The sequence below is a fragment of the Perna viridis genome, chromosome 8 (assembly GCF_037379345.1).
Source record: "Perna viridis isolate PV_CMFRI_1.1 ecotype Kerala chromosome 8, ASM3737934v1, whole genome shotgun sequence".
Lineage (NCBI taxonomy): Eukaryota > Metazoa > Mollusca > Bivalvia > Mytilida > Mytilidae > Perna > Perna viridis.
The window spans coordinates 1,264,073-1,277,222 of record NC_142452.1 but is presented as its reverse complement, the minus strand read 5'-3'; the positions used below and the strand labels follow the sequence as shown (position 1 = coordinate 1,277,222).

Sequence of the window (13,150 nt, the reverse complement as noted above, 5' to 3'; positions counted from 1 at the left end):
AATACAAGTATGCGTCATTTACATGCTTTTTGAGAACATTTTTATAATATGGCGCTGTGTCTATCAATTTCTCATGCATCCTTCGTAGAAACATTTCTCCTCTTTACAACACAAAATCTTAGAACTAGCACATAAAACTATATTTGCAAATTATAAGTTTATATGTTTATCCTTCTTGACTAGACCAAAGTGACATATATAATTGAAGTCTAGTGTATTGACAATGCTTGCAGAACTATTACATGTACACAGAATGTTATGTAAAAAATCTTTAAAAAAAAAGTCATTGAACTGAGTCAAACATCTTCACAGAATAGTTAAATGCTCCAAGTCCTCATGTACATCTTCGCAAACTGGACACATAGAATCAGCAGTAATATGACATCTCATCTTTCTCTCCTTAGAGAAGAAAAAATTAAAAAGTTCAGAACTTTTTGACCATCAAATTTTAAACATATTTCACACCAGTAATGTAAAGAATTACGTGTAAGTTTCCTTGGTAATGTCTTTAACAATATCTCATAAAATGATCTTGTTGTATTAGGTAAAGCGTACTTTCTACCATCAAGACTATAAATTATATTCAAAACGGGTGCAATTACAAGTGTTTGTGTTTGTATTTTCTTCAACTAAAAGCATATAATCTTGTGGAAAAATCAGGCAAACATTCTAATTGTCTATGAGTAAAATGATAAAACAGTATTTCAACACCACGATTGATTTCTTGTACTTTAGAAAAAGAAATAAGGACATGTAGCTTTCCAAACAGCATTATAATCCACATCTAATAGCCGACCTAAAAACTTGAGTCTAAAAGCATACATTTTATGACGGCAATAAAGATGGCAAAAAATATATGTTTCCGCTGAGGATTGAACTCAGGACCTTCCGCGTGTTAAGCGGATGTGATAACCACTACACCACGGAAACCTTACGTATTCAGGTATGAAAAAACTTATTTAACTTTGATGCAAATGCGTCAACACTCATATTGCACAAAATTATAATGCAAAACAAAAGGCTGGAAAAAATTTTCTGAAATGACCGTGAGCAAAGTTGCTCCCATCCGCAGAAATGACCCTTCATACTTGTAAACTATCAATGAACCATTTGGCCTACTGTACAGCTGTGGGTTTTTTTTTTTTTTTTGTGTGTGAAATGAATGTATTCTGCGGCAAATGGTTCAAACCAATCGGAAAATTTGCCTGATCATCAAAGTGCAAACGAAAACTTGGTCGGATCATAATTTTTGCACAGAAAACTTCGAAGTAGCATTTGAAAGTGCACCAAGGACAGGTCCATCTTTAAATGATATATTTTTCTCCAATTTGTTGGACCGGTTCTGTGGTGTAGTGGTTATCACATCTGCTTTACACGCAGAAGGTCGCGAGTTCGAACCTCGCCAGAACCTCTAGATATTTTTGTACTCCGAAAAGTTCAAAAGATATCTTTGTACACTCCGAAAAATCAAATCGAATCGAATAGCTATAGCTATAACATATTTACCCAAGACTTGAAAATAGTTCAATTACACGAAGAAAACTAATTCTCTGGACAAACCGTGTCGACGTACATGCGATATACCAGAATTTATTACTTTTCAAAAGAAGTGGCTGGTCTATTTTTTTTCTCCTTAATTTTAACATTTTCCACTGCAACTCTTTTCCGATATATCTGTTTCGGCTGAGGAATAACCTCAGGACCTTCCGCGTGTTGTGCAAATGTGATTTTTTTATTTTGATAAAATTTTATGCACATTAATACATTCATAAAATAATTATTAGTGCTAGTCTACCAATAATTCATAATATCAGTGTTAATTTGAATTGTAACAATGAATTACAATCAGATCTCAATTTAAAGTCACTATGTATTTCATTATTACTGATCCTTTATATAGAATGTTTGTTTAAATCATATTTTTTTTCCAAATTAATACAGACACCTTTTCTGTTTATAATACAAGTATGCGTCATTTACATGCTTTTTGAGAACATTTTTATAATATGGCGCTGTGTCTATCAATTTCTCATGCATCCTTCGTAGAAACATTTCTCCTCTTTACAACACAAAATCTTAGAACTAGCACATAAAACTATATTTGCAAATTATAAGTTTATATGTTTATCCTTCTTGACTAGACCAAAGTGACATATATAATTGAAGTCTAGTGTATTGACAATGCTTGCAGAACTATTACATGTACACAGAATGTTATGTAAAAAATCTTTAAAAAAAAAGTCATTGAACTGAGTCAAACATCTACACAGAATAGTTAAATGCTCCAAGTCCTCATGTACATCTTCGCAAACTGGACACATAGAATCAGCAGTAATATGACATCTCATCTTTCTCTCCTTAGAGAAGAAAAAAATGAAAAAGTTCAGAACTTTTTGACCATCAAATTTTAAACATATTTCACACCAGTAATGTAAAGAATTACATGTAAGTTTCCTTGGTAATGTCTTTAACAATATCTCATAAAATGATCTTGTTGTATTAGGTAAAGCGTACTTTCTACCATCAAGACTATAAATTATATTCAAAACGGGTGCAATTACAAGTGTTTGTGTTTGTATTTTCTTCAACTAAAACCATATAATCTTGTGGAAAAATCAGGCAAACATTCTAATTGTCTATGAGTAAAATGATAAAACAGTATTTCAACACCACGATTGATTTCTTGTACTTTAGAAAAAGAAATAAGGACATGTAGCTTTCCAAACAGCATTATAATCCACATCTAATAGCCGACCTAAAAACTTGAGTCTAAAAGCATACATTTTATGACGGCAATAAAGATGGCAAAAATATATGTTTCCGCTGAGGATTGAACTCAGGACCTTCCGCGTGTTAAGCGGATGTGATAACCACTACACCACGGAAACCTTACGTATTCAGGTATGAAAAATCTTATTTAACTTTGATGCAAATGCGTCAACACTCATATTGCACAAAATTATAATGCAAAAGAAAAGGCTGGAAAAAATTTTCTGAAATGACCGTGAGCAAAGTTGCTCCCATCCGCAGAAATGACCCTTCATACTTGTAAACTATCAATGAACCATTTGGCCTACTGTACAGCTGTGGGTTTTTTTGTTTTTTTTTTGTGTGAAATGAATGTATTCTGCGGCAAATGGATTAATAAAGATAAAAAAAAAAAATCACGTCTGCTTTACACGCAGAAGGTCGCGAGTTCGAACCTCGCCAGAACCTCTAGATATTTTTGTACTCCGAAAAGTTCAAAAGATATCTTTGTACACTCCGAAAAATCAAATCGAATCGAATAGCTATAACATTTTTACCCAAGACTTGAAAATAGTTCAATTACACGAAGAAAACTAATTCTCTGGACAAACCGTGTCGACGTACATGCGATATACCAGAATTTATTACTTTTCAAAAGAAGTGGCTGGTCTATTTTTTTTCTCCTTAATTTTAACATTTTCCACTGCAACTCTTTTCCGATATATCTGTTTCGGCTGAGGAATAACCTCAGGACCTTCCGCGTGTTGTGCAAATGTGATTTTTTTATTTTGATAAAATTTTATGCACATTAATACATTCATAAAATAATTATTAGTGCTAGTCTACCAATAATTCATAATATCAGTGTTAATTTGAATTGTAACAATGAATTACAATCAGATCTCAATTTAAAGTCACTATGTATTTCATTATTACTGATCCTTTATATAGAATGTTTGTTTAAATCATATTTTTTTTCCAAATTAATACAGACACCTTTTCTGTTTATAATACAAGTATGCGTCATTTACATGCTTTTTGAGAACATTTTTATAATATGGCGCTGTGTCTATCAATTTCTCATGCATCCTTCGTAGAAACATTTCTCCTCTTTACAACACAAAATCTTAGAACTAGCACATAAAACTATATTTGCAAATTATAAGTTTATATGTTTATCCTTCTTGACTAGACCAAAGTGACATATATAATTGAAGTCTAGTGTATTGACAATGCTTGCAGAACTATTACATGTACACAGAATGTTATGTAAAAAATCTTTAAAAAAAAAGTCATTGAACTGAGTCAAACATCTACACAGAATAGTTAAATGCTCCAAGTCCTCATGTACATCTTCGCAAACTGGACACATAGAATCAGCAGTAATATGACATCTCATCTTTCTCTCCTTAGAGAAGAAAAAAATGAAAAAGTTCAGAACTTTTTGACCATCAAATTTTAAACATATTTCACACCAGTAATGTAAAGAATTACATGTAAGTTTCCTTGGTAATGTCTTTAACAATATCTCATAAAATGATCTTGTTGTATTAGGTAAAGCGTACTTTCTACCATCAAGACTATAAATTATATTCAAAACGGGTGCAATTACAAGTGTTTGTGTTTGTATTTTCTTCAACTAAAACCATATAATCTTGTGGAAAAATCAGGCAAACATTCTAATTGTCTATGAGTAAAATGATAAAACAGTATTTCAACACCACGATTGATTTCTTGTACTTTAGAAAAAGAAATAAGGACATGTAGCTTTCCAAACAGCATTATAATCCACATCTAATAGCCGACCTAAAAACTTGAGTCTAAAAGCATACATTTTATGACGGCAATAAAGATGGCAAAAAATATATGTTTCCGCTGAGGATTGAACTCAGGACCTTCCGCGTGTTAAGCGGATGTGATAACCACTACACCACGGAAACCTTACGTATTCAGGTATGAAAAAACTTATTTAACTTTGATGCAAATGCGTCAACACTCATATTGCACAAAATTATAATGCAAAAGAAAAGGCTGGAAAAAATTTTCTGAAATGACCGTGAGCAAAGTTGCTCCCATCCGCAGAAATGACCCTTCATACTTGTAAACTATCAATGAACCATTTGGCCTACTGTACAGCTGTGGGTTTTTTTTTTTTTTTGTGTGTGAAATGAATGTATTCTGCGGCAAATGGTTCAAACCAATCGGAAAATTTGCCTGATCATCAAAGTGCAAACGAAAACTTGGTCGGATCATAATTTTTGCACAGAAAACTTCGAAGTAGCATTTGAAAGTGCACCAAGGACAGGTCCATCTTTAAATGATATATTTTTCTCCAATTTGTTGGACCGGTTCTGTGGTGTAGTGTTTATCACGTCTGCTTTACACGCAGAAGGTCGCGAGTTCGAACCTCGCCAGAACCTCTAGATATTTTTGTACTCCGAAAAGTTCAAAAGACATGTTTGTACACTCCGAAAAATCAAATCGAATCGAATAGCTGTAGCTATAACATATTTTACCCAAGACTTGAAAATAGTTCAATTACACGAAGAAAACTAATTCTCTGGACAAACCGTGTCGACGTACATGCGATATACCAGAATTTATTACTTTTCAAAAGAAGTGGCTGGTCTATTTTTTTTCTCCTTAATTTTAACATTTTCCACTGCAACTCTTTTCCGATATATCTGTTTCGGCTGAGGAATAACCTCAGGACCTTCCGCGTGTTGTGCAAATGTGATTTTTTTATTTTGATAAAATTTTATGCACATTAATACATTCATAAAATAATTATTAGTGCTAGTCTACCAATAATTCATAATGTCAGTGTTAATTTGAATTGTAACAATGAATTACAATCAGATCTCAATTTAAAGTCACTATGTATTTCATTATTACTGATCCTTTATATAGAATGTTTGTTTAAATCATATTTTTTTTCCAAATTAATACAGACACCTTTTCTGTTTATAATACAAGTATGCGTCATTTACATGCTTTTTGAGAACATTTTTATAATATGGCGCTGTGTCTATCAATTTTTCATGCATCCTTCGTAGAAACATTTCTCCTCTTTACAACACAAAATCTTAGAACTAGCACATAAAACTATATTTGCAAATTATAAGTTTATATGTTTATCCTTCTTGACTAGACCAAAGTGACATATATAATTGAAGTCTAGTGTATTGACAATGCTTGCAGAACTATTACATGTACACAGAATGTTATGTAAAAAATCTTTAAAAAAAAAGTCATTGAACTGAGTCAAACATCTTCACAGAATAGTTAAATGCTCCAAGTCCTCATGTACATCTTCGCAAACTGGACACATAGAATCAGCAGTAATATGACATCTCATCTTTCTCTCCTTAGAGAAGAAAAAAATGAAAAAGTTCAGAACTTTTTGACCATCAAATTTTAAACATATTTCACACCAGTAATGTAAAGAATTACATGTAAGTTTCCTTGGTAATGTCTTTAACAATATCTCATAAAATGATCTTGTTGTATTAGGTAAAGCGTACTTTCTACCATCAAGACTATAAATTATATTCAAAAACGGGTGCAATTACAAGTGTTTGTGTTTGTATTTTCTTCAACTAAAAGCATATAATCTTGTGGAAAAATCAGGCAAACATTCTAATTGTCTATGAGTAAAATGATAAAACAGTATTTCAACACCACGATTGATTTCTTGTACTTTAGAAAAAGAAATAAGGACATGTAGCTTTCCAAACAGCATTATAATCCACATCTAATAGCCGACCTAAAAACTTGAGTCTAAAAGCATACATTTTATGACGGCAATAAAGATGGCAAAAAATATATGTTTCCGCTGAGGATTGAACTCAGGACCTTCCGCGTGTTAAGCGGATGTGATAACCACTACACCACGGAAACCTTACGTATTCAGGTATGAAAAAACTTATTTAACTTTGATGCAAATGCGTCAACACTCATATTGCACAAAATTATAATGCAAAAGAAAAGGCTGGAAAAAATTTTCTGAAATGACCGTGAGCAAAGTTGCTCCCATCCGCAGAAATGACCCTTCATACTTGTAAACTATCAATGAACCATTTGGCCTACTGTACAGCTGTGGGTTTTGTTTTTTTTTTTGTGTGTGAAATGAATGTATTCTGCGGCAAATGGTTCAAACCAATCGGAAAATTTGCCTGATCATCAAAGTGCAAACGAAAACTTGGTCGGATCATAATTTTTGCACAGAAAACTTCGAAGTAGCATTTGAAAGTGCACCAAGGACAGGTCCATCTTTAAATGATATATTTTTCTCCAATTTGTTGGACCGGTTCTGTGGTGTAGTGGTTATCACATCTGCTTTACACGCAGAAGGTCGCGAGTTCGAACCTCGCCAGAACCTCTCGATATTTTTGTACTCCGAAAAGTTCAAAAGATATCTTTGTACACTCCGAAAAATCAAATCGAATCGAATAGCTATAGCTATAACATATTTACCCAAGACTTGAAAATAGTTCAATTACACGAAGAAAACTAATTCTCTGGACAAACCGTGTCGACGTACATGCGATATACCAGAATTTATTACTTTTCAAAAGAAGTGGCTGGTCTATTTTTTTTCTCCTTAATTTTAACATTTTCCACTGCAACTCTTTTCCGATATATCTGTTTCGGCTGAGGAATAACCTCAGGACCTTCCGCGTGTTGTGCAAATGTGATTTTTTTATTTTGATAAAATTTTATGCACATTAATACATTCATAAAATAATTATTAGTGCTAGTCTACCAATAATTCATAATATCAGTGTTAATTTGAATTGTAACAATGAATTACAATCAGATCTCAATTTAAAGTCACTATGTATTTCATTATTACTGATCCTTTATATAGAATGTTTGTTTAAATCATATTTTTTTTCCAAATTAATACAGACACCTTTTCTGTTTATAATACAAGTATGCGTCATTTACATGCTTTTTGAGAACATTTTTATAATATGGCGCTGTGTCTATCAATTTCTCATGCATCCTTCGTAGAAACATTTCTCCTCTTTACAACACAAAATCTTAGAACTAGCACATAAAACTATATTTGCAAATTATAAGTTTATATGTTTATCCTTCTTGACTAGACCAAAGTGACATATATAATTGAAGTCTAGTGTATTGACAATGCTTGCAGAACTATTACATGTACACAGAATGTTATGTAAAAAATCTTTAAAAAAAAAGTCATTGAACTGAGTCAAACATCTACACAGAATAGTTAAATGCTCCAAGTCCTCATGTACATCTTCGCAAACTGGACACATAGAATCAGCAGTAATATGACATCTCATCTTTCTCTCCTTAGAGAAGAAAAAAATGAAAAAGTTCAGAACTTTTTGACCATCAAATTTTAAACATATTTCACACCAGTAATGTAAAGAATTACATGTAAGTTTCCTTGGTAATGTCTTTAACAATATCTCATAAAATGATCTTGTTGTATTAGGTAAAGCGTACTTTCTACCATCAAGACTATAAATTATATTCAAAACGGGTGCAATTACAAGTGTTTGTGTTTGTATTTTCTTCAACTAAAAGCATATAATCTTGTGGAAAAATCAGGCAAACATTCTAATTGTCTATGAGTAAAATGATAAAACAGTATTTCAACACCACGATTGATTTCTTGTACTTTAGAAAAAGAAATAAGGACATGTAGCTTTCCAAACAGCATTATAATCCACATCTAATAGCCGACCTAAAAACTTGAGTCTAAAAGCATACATTTTATGACGGCAATAAAGATGGCAAAAAATATATGTTTCCGCTGAGGATTGAACTCAGGACCTTCCGCGTGTTAAGCGGATGTGATAACCACTACACCACGGAAACCTTACGTATTCAGGTATGAAAAAACTTATTTAACTTTGATGCAAATGCGTCAACACTCATATTGCACAAAATTATAATGCAAAAGAAAAGGCTGGAAAAAATTTTCTGAAATGACCGTGAGCAAAGTTGCTCCCATCCGCAGAAATGACCCTTCATACTTGTAAACTATCAATGAACCATTTGGCCTACTGTACAGCTGTGGGTTTTTTTTTTTTTTTGTGTGTGAAATGAATGTATTCTGCGGCAAATGGTTCAAACCAATCGGAAAATTTGCCTGATCATCAAAGTGCAAACGAAAACTTGGTCGGATCATAATTTTTGCACAGAAAACTTCGAAGTAGCATTTGAAAGTGCACCAAGGACAGGTCCATCTTTAAATGATATATTTTTCTCCAATTTGTTGGACCGGTTCTGTGGTGTAGTGGTTATCACATCTGCTTTACACGCAGAAGGTCGCGAGTTCGAACCTCGCCAGAACCTCTAGATATTTTTGTACTCCGAAAAGTTCAAAAGATATCTTTGTACACTCCGAAAAATCAAATCGAATCGAATAGCTATAGCTATAACATATTTACCCAAGACTTGAAAATAGTTCAATTACACGAAGAAAACTAATTCTCTGGACAAACCGTGTCGACGTACATGCGATATACCAGAATTTATTACTTTTCAAAAGAAGTGGCTGGTCTATTTTTTTTCTCCTTAATTTTAACATTTTCCACTGCAACTCTTTTCCGATATATCTGTTTCGGCTGAGGAATAACCTCAGGACCTTCCGCGTGTTGTGCAAATGTGATTTTTTTATTTTGATAAAATTTTATGCACATTAATACATTCATAAAATAATTATTAGTGCTAGTCTACCAATAATTCATAATATCAGTGTTAATTTGAATTGTAACAATGAATTACAATCAGATCTCAATTTAAAGTCACTATGTATTTCATTATTACTGATCCTTTATATAGAATGTTTGTTTAAATCATATTTTTTTTCCAAATTAATACAGACACCTTTTCTGTTTATAATACAAGTATGCGTCATTTACATGCTTTTTGAGAACATTTTTATAATATGGCGCTGTGTCTATCAATTTCTCATGCATCCTTCGTAGAAACATTTCTCCTCTTTACAACACAAAATCTTAGAACTAGCACATAAAACTATATTTGCAAATTATAAGTTTATATGTTTATCCTTCTTGACTAGACCAAAGTGACATATATAATTGAAGTCTAGTGTATTGACAATGCTTGCAGAACTATTACATGTACACAGAATGTTATGTAAAAAATCTTTAAAAAAAAAGTCATTGAACTGAGTCAAACATCTACACAGAATAGTTAAATGCTCCAAGTCCTCATGTACATCTTCGCAAACTGGACACATAGAATCAGCAGTAATATGACATCTCATCTTTCTCTCCTTAGAGAAGAAAAAAATGAAAAAGTTCAGAACTTTTTGACCATCAAATTTTAAACATATTTCACACCAGTAATGTAAAGAATTACATGTAAGTTTCCTTGGTAATGTCTTTAACAATATCTCATAAAATGATCTTGTTGTATTAGGTAAAGCGTACTTTCTACCATCAAGACTATAAATTATATTCAAAACGGGTGCAATTACAAGTGTTTGTGTTTGTATTTTCTTCAACTAAAACCATATAATCTTGTGGAAAAATCAGGCAAACATTCTAATTGTCTATGAGTAAAATGATAAAACAGTATTTCAACACCACGATTGATTTCTTGTACTTTAGAAAAAGAAATAAGGACATGTAGCTTTCCAAACAACATTATAATCCACATCTAATAGCCGACCTAAAAACTTGAGTCTAAAAGCATACATTTTATGACGGCAATAAAGATGGCAAAAATATATGTTTCCGCTGAGGATTGAACTCAGGACCTTCCGCGTGTTAAGCGGATGTGATAACCACTACACCACGGAAACCTTACGTATTCAGGTATGAAAAATCTTATTTAACTTTGATGCAAATGCGTCAACACTCATATTGCACAAAATTATAATGCAAAAGAAAAGGCTGGAAAAAATTTTCTGAAATGACCGTGAGCAAAGTTGCTCCCATCCGCAGAAATGACCCTTCATACTTGTAAACTATCAATGAACCATTTGGCCTACTGTACAGCTGTGGGTTTTTTTGTTTTTTTTTTGTGTGAAATGAATGTATTCTGCGGCAAATGGTTCAAACCAATCGGAAAATTTGCCTGATCATCAAAGTGCAAACGAAAACTTGGTCGGATCATAATTTTTGCACAGAAAACTTCGAAGTAGCATTTGAAAGTGCACCAAGGACAGGTCCATCTTTAAATGATATATTTTTCTCCAATTTGTTGGACCGGTTCTGTGGTGTAGTGTTTATCACGTCTGCTTTACACGCAGAAGGTCGCGAGTTCGAACCTCGCCAGAACCTCTAGATATTTTTGTACTCCGAAAAGTTCAAAAGATATCTTTGTACACTCCGAAAAATCAAATCGAATCGAATAGCTATAACATATTTACCCAAGACTTGAAAATAGTTCAATTACACGAAGAAAACTAATTCTCTGGACAAACCGTGTCGACGTACATGCGATATACCAGAATTTATTACTTTTCAAAAGAAGTGGCTGGTCTATTTTTTTTCTCCTTAATTTTAACATTTTCCACTGCAACTCTTTTCCGATATATCTGTTTCGGCTGAGGAATAACCTCAGGACCTTCCGCGTGTTGTGCAAATGTGATTTTTTTATTTTGATAAAATTTTATGCACATTAATACATTCATAAAATAATTATTAGTGCTAGTCTACCAATAATTCATAATATCAGTGTTAATTTGAATTGTAACAATGAATTACAATCAGATCTCAATTTAAAGTCACTATGTATTTCATTATTACTGATCCTTTATATAGAATGTTTGTTTAAATCATATTTTTTTTCCAAATTAATACAGACACCTTTTCTGTTTATAATACAAGTATGCGTCATTTACATGCTTTTTGAGAACATTTTTATAATATGGCGCTGTGTCTATCAATTTCTCATGCATCCTTCGTAGAAACATTTCTCCTCTTTACAACACAAAATCTTAGAACTAGCACATAAAACTATATTTGCAAATTATAAGTTTATATGTTTATCCTTCTTGACTAGACCAAAGTGACATATATAATTGAAGTCTAGTGTATTGACAATGCTTGCAGAACTATTACATGTACACAGAATGTTATGTAAAAAATCTTTAAAAAAAAAGTCATTGAACTGAGTCAAACATCTACACAGAATAGTTAAATGCTCCAAGTCCTCATGTACATCTTCGCAAACTGGACACATAGAATCAGCAGTAATATGACATCTCATCTTTCTCTCCTTAGAGAAGAAAAAAATGAAAAAGTTCAGAACTTTTTGACCATCAAATTTTAAACATATTTCACACCAGTAATGTAAAGAATTACATGTAAGTTTCCTTGGTAATGTCTTTAACAATATCTCATAAAATGATCTTGTTGTATTAGGTAAAGCGTACTTTCTACCATCAAGACTATAAATTATATTCAAAACGGGTGCAATTACAAGTGTTTGTGTTTGTATTTTCTTCAACTAAAACCATATAATCTTGTGGAAAAATCAGGCAAACATTCTAATTGTCTATGAGTAAAATGATAAAACAGTATTTCAACACCACGATTGATTTCTTGTACTTTAGAAAAAGAAATAAGGACATGTAGCTTTCCAAACAGCATTATAATCCACATCTAATAGCCGACCTAAAAACTTGAGTCTAAAAGCATACATTTTATGACGGCAATAAAGATGGCAAAAAATATATGTTTCCGCTGAGGATTGAACTCAGGACCTTCCGCGTGTTAAGCGGATGTGATAACCACTACACCACGGAAACCTTACGTATTCAGGTATGAAAAAACTTATTTAACTTTGATGCAAATGCGTCAACACTCATATTGCACAAAATTATAATGCAAAAGAAAAGGCTGGAAAAAATTTTCTGAAATGACCGTGAGCAAAGTTGCTCCCATCCGCAGAAATGACCCTTCATACTTGTAAACTATCAATGAACCATTTGGCCTACTGTACAGCTGTGGGTTTTTTTTTTTTTTTGTGTGTGAAATGAATGTATTCTGCGGCAAATGGTTCAAACCAATCGGAAAATTTGCCTGATCATCAAAGTGCAAACGAAAACTTGGTCGGATCATAATTTTTGCACAGAAAACTTCGAAGTAGCATTTGAAAGTGCACCAAGGACAGGTCCATCTTTAAATGATATATTTTTCTCCAATTTGTTGGACCGGTTCTGTGGTGTAGTGTTTATCACGTCTGCTTTACACGCAGAAGGTCGCGAGTTCGAACCTCGCCAGAACCTCTAGATATTTTTGTACTCCGAAAAGTTCAAAAGACATGTTTGTACACTCCGAAAAATCAAATCGAATCGAATAGCTATAGCTATAACATATTTTACCCAAGACTTGAAAATAGTTCAATTACACGAAGAAAACTAATTCTCTGGACAAACCGT

The 13,150-nt window shown here is 32.7% G+C and overlaps 1 protein-coding gene and 13 non-coding genes across 14 annotated transcripts in view; 7 read left to right on the top strand and 7 right to left on the bottom strand.

The window, feature by feature from the left end:
* LOC148608750 (uncharacterized) overlaps positions 1–13,150 on the top strand; it is a 226,934-nt gene that overhangs the window by 93,186 nt on the left and 120,598 nt on the right. The window lies entirely within an intron of this gene.
* Positions 858–930, bottom strand: Trnav-aac (transfer RNA valine (anticodon AAC)). Its single transcript has one exon. It is a non-coding gene; the product is annotated as a tRNA-Val (tRNA).
* Positions 1,339–1,411, top strand: Trnav-uac (transfer RNA valine (anticodon UAC)). Its single transcript has one exon. It is a non-coding gene; the product is annotated as a tRNA-Val (tRNA).
* Positions 2,816–2,888, bottom strand: Trnav-aac (transfer RNA valine (anticodon AAC)). The gene has a single exon. It is a non-coding gene; the product is annotated as a tRNA-Val (tRNA).
* Positions 4,616–4,688, bottom strand: Trnav-aac (transfer RNA valine (anticodon AAC)). Its single transcript has one exon. It is a non-coding gene; the product is annotated as a tRNA-Val (tRNA).
* On the top strand, positions 5,096–5,168 carry Trnav-uac (transfer RNA valine (anticodon UAC)). The gene has a single exon. It is a non-coding gene; the product is annotated as a tRNA-Val (tRNA).
* Trnav-aac (transfer RNA valine (anticodon AAC)) lies at positions 6,576–6,648 on the bottom strand. Its single transcript has one exon. It is a non-coding gene; the product is annotated as a tRNA-Val (tRNA).
* Trnav-uac (transfer RNA valine (anticodon UAC)) lies at positions 7,057–7,129 on the top strand. Its single transcript has one exon. It is a non-coding gene; the product is annotated as a tRNA-Val (tRNA).
* Trnav-aac (transfer RNA valine (anticodon AAC)) lies at positions 8,535–8,607 on the bottom strand. Its single transcript has one exon. It is a non-coding gene; the product is annotated as a tRNA-Val (tRNA).
* On the top strand, positions 9,015–9,087 carry Trnav-uac (transfer RNA valine (anticodon UAC)). Its single transcript has one exon. It is a non-coding gene; the product is annotated as a tRNA-Val (tRNA).
* Positions 10,492–10,564, bottom strand: Trnav-aac (transfer RNA valine (anticodon AAC)). The gene has a single exon. It is a non-coding gene; the product is annotated as a tRNA-Val (tRNA).
* Positions 10,973–11,045, top strand: Trnav-uac (transfer RNA valine (anticodon UAC)). Its single transcript has one exon. It is a non-coding gene; the product is annotated as a tRNA-Val (tRNA).
* Positions 12,445–12,517, bottom strand: Trnav-aac (transfer RNA valine (anticodon AAC)). The gene has a single exon. It is a non-coding gene; the product is annotated as a tRNA-Val (tRNA).
* On the top strand, positions 12,925–12,997 carry Trnav-uac (transfer RNA valine (anticodon UAC)). The gene has a single exon. It is a non-coding gene; the product is annotated as a tRNA-Val (tRNA).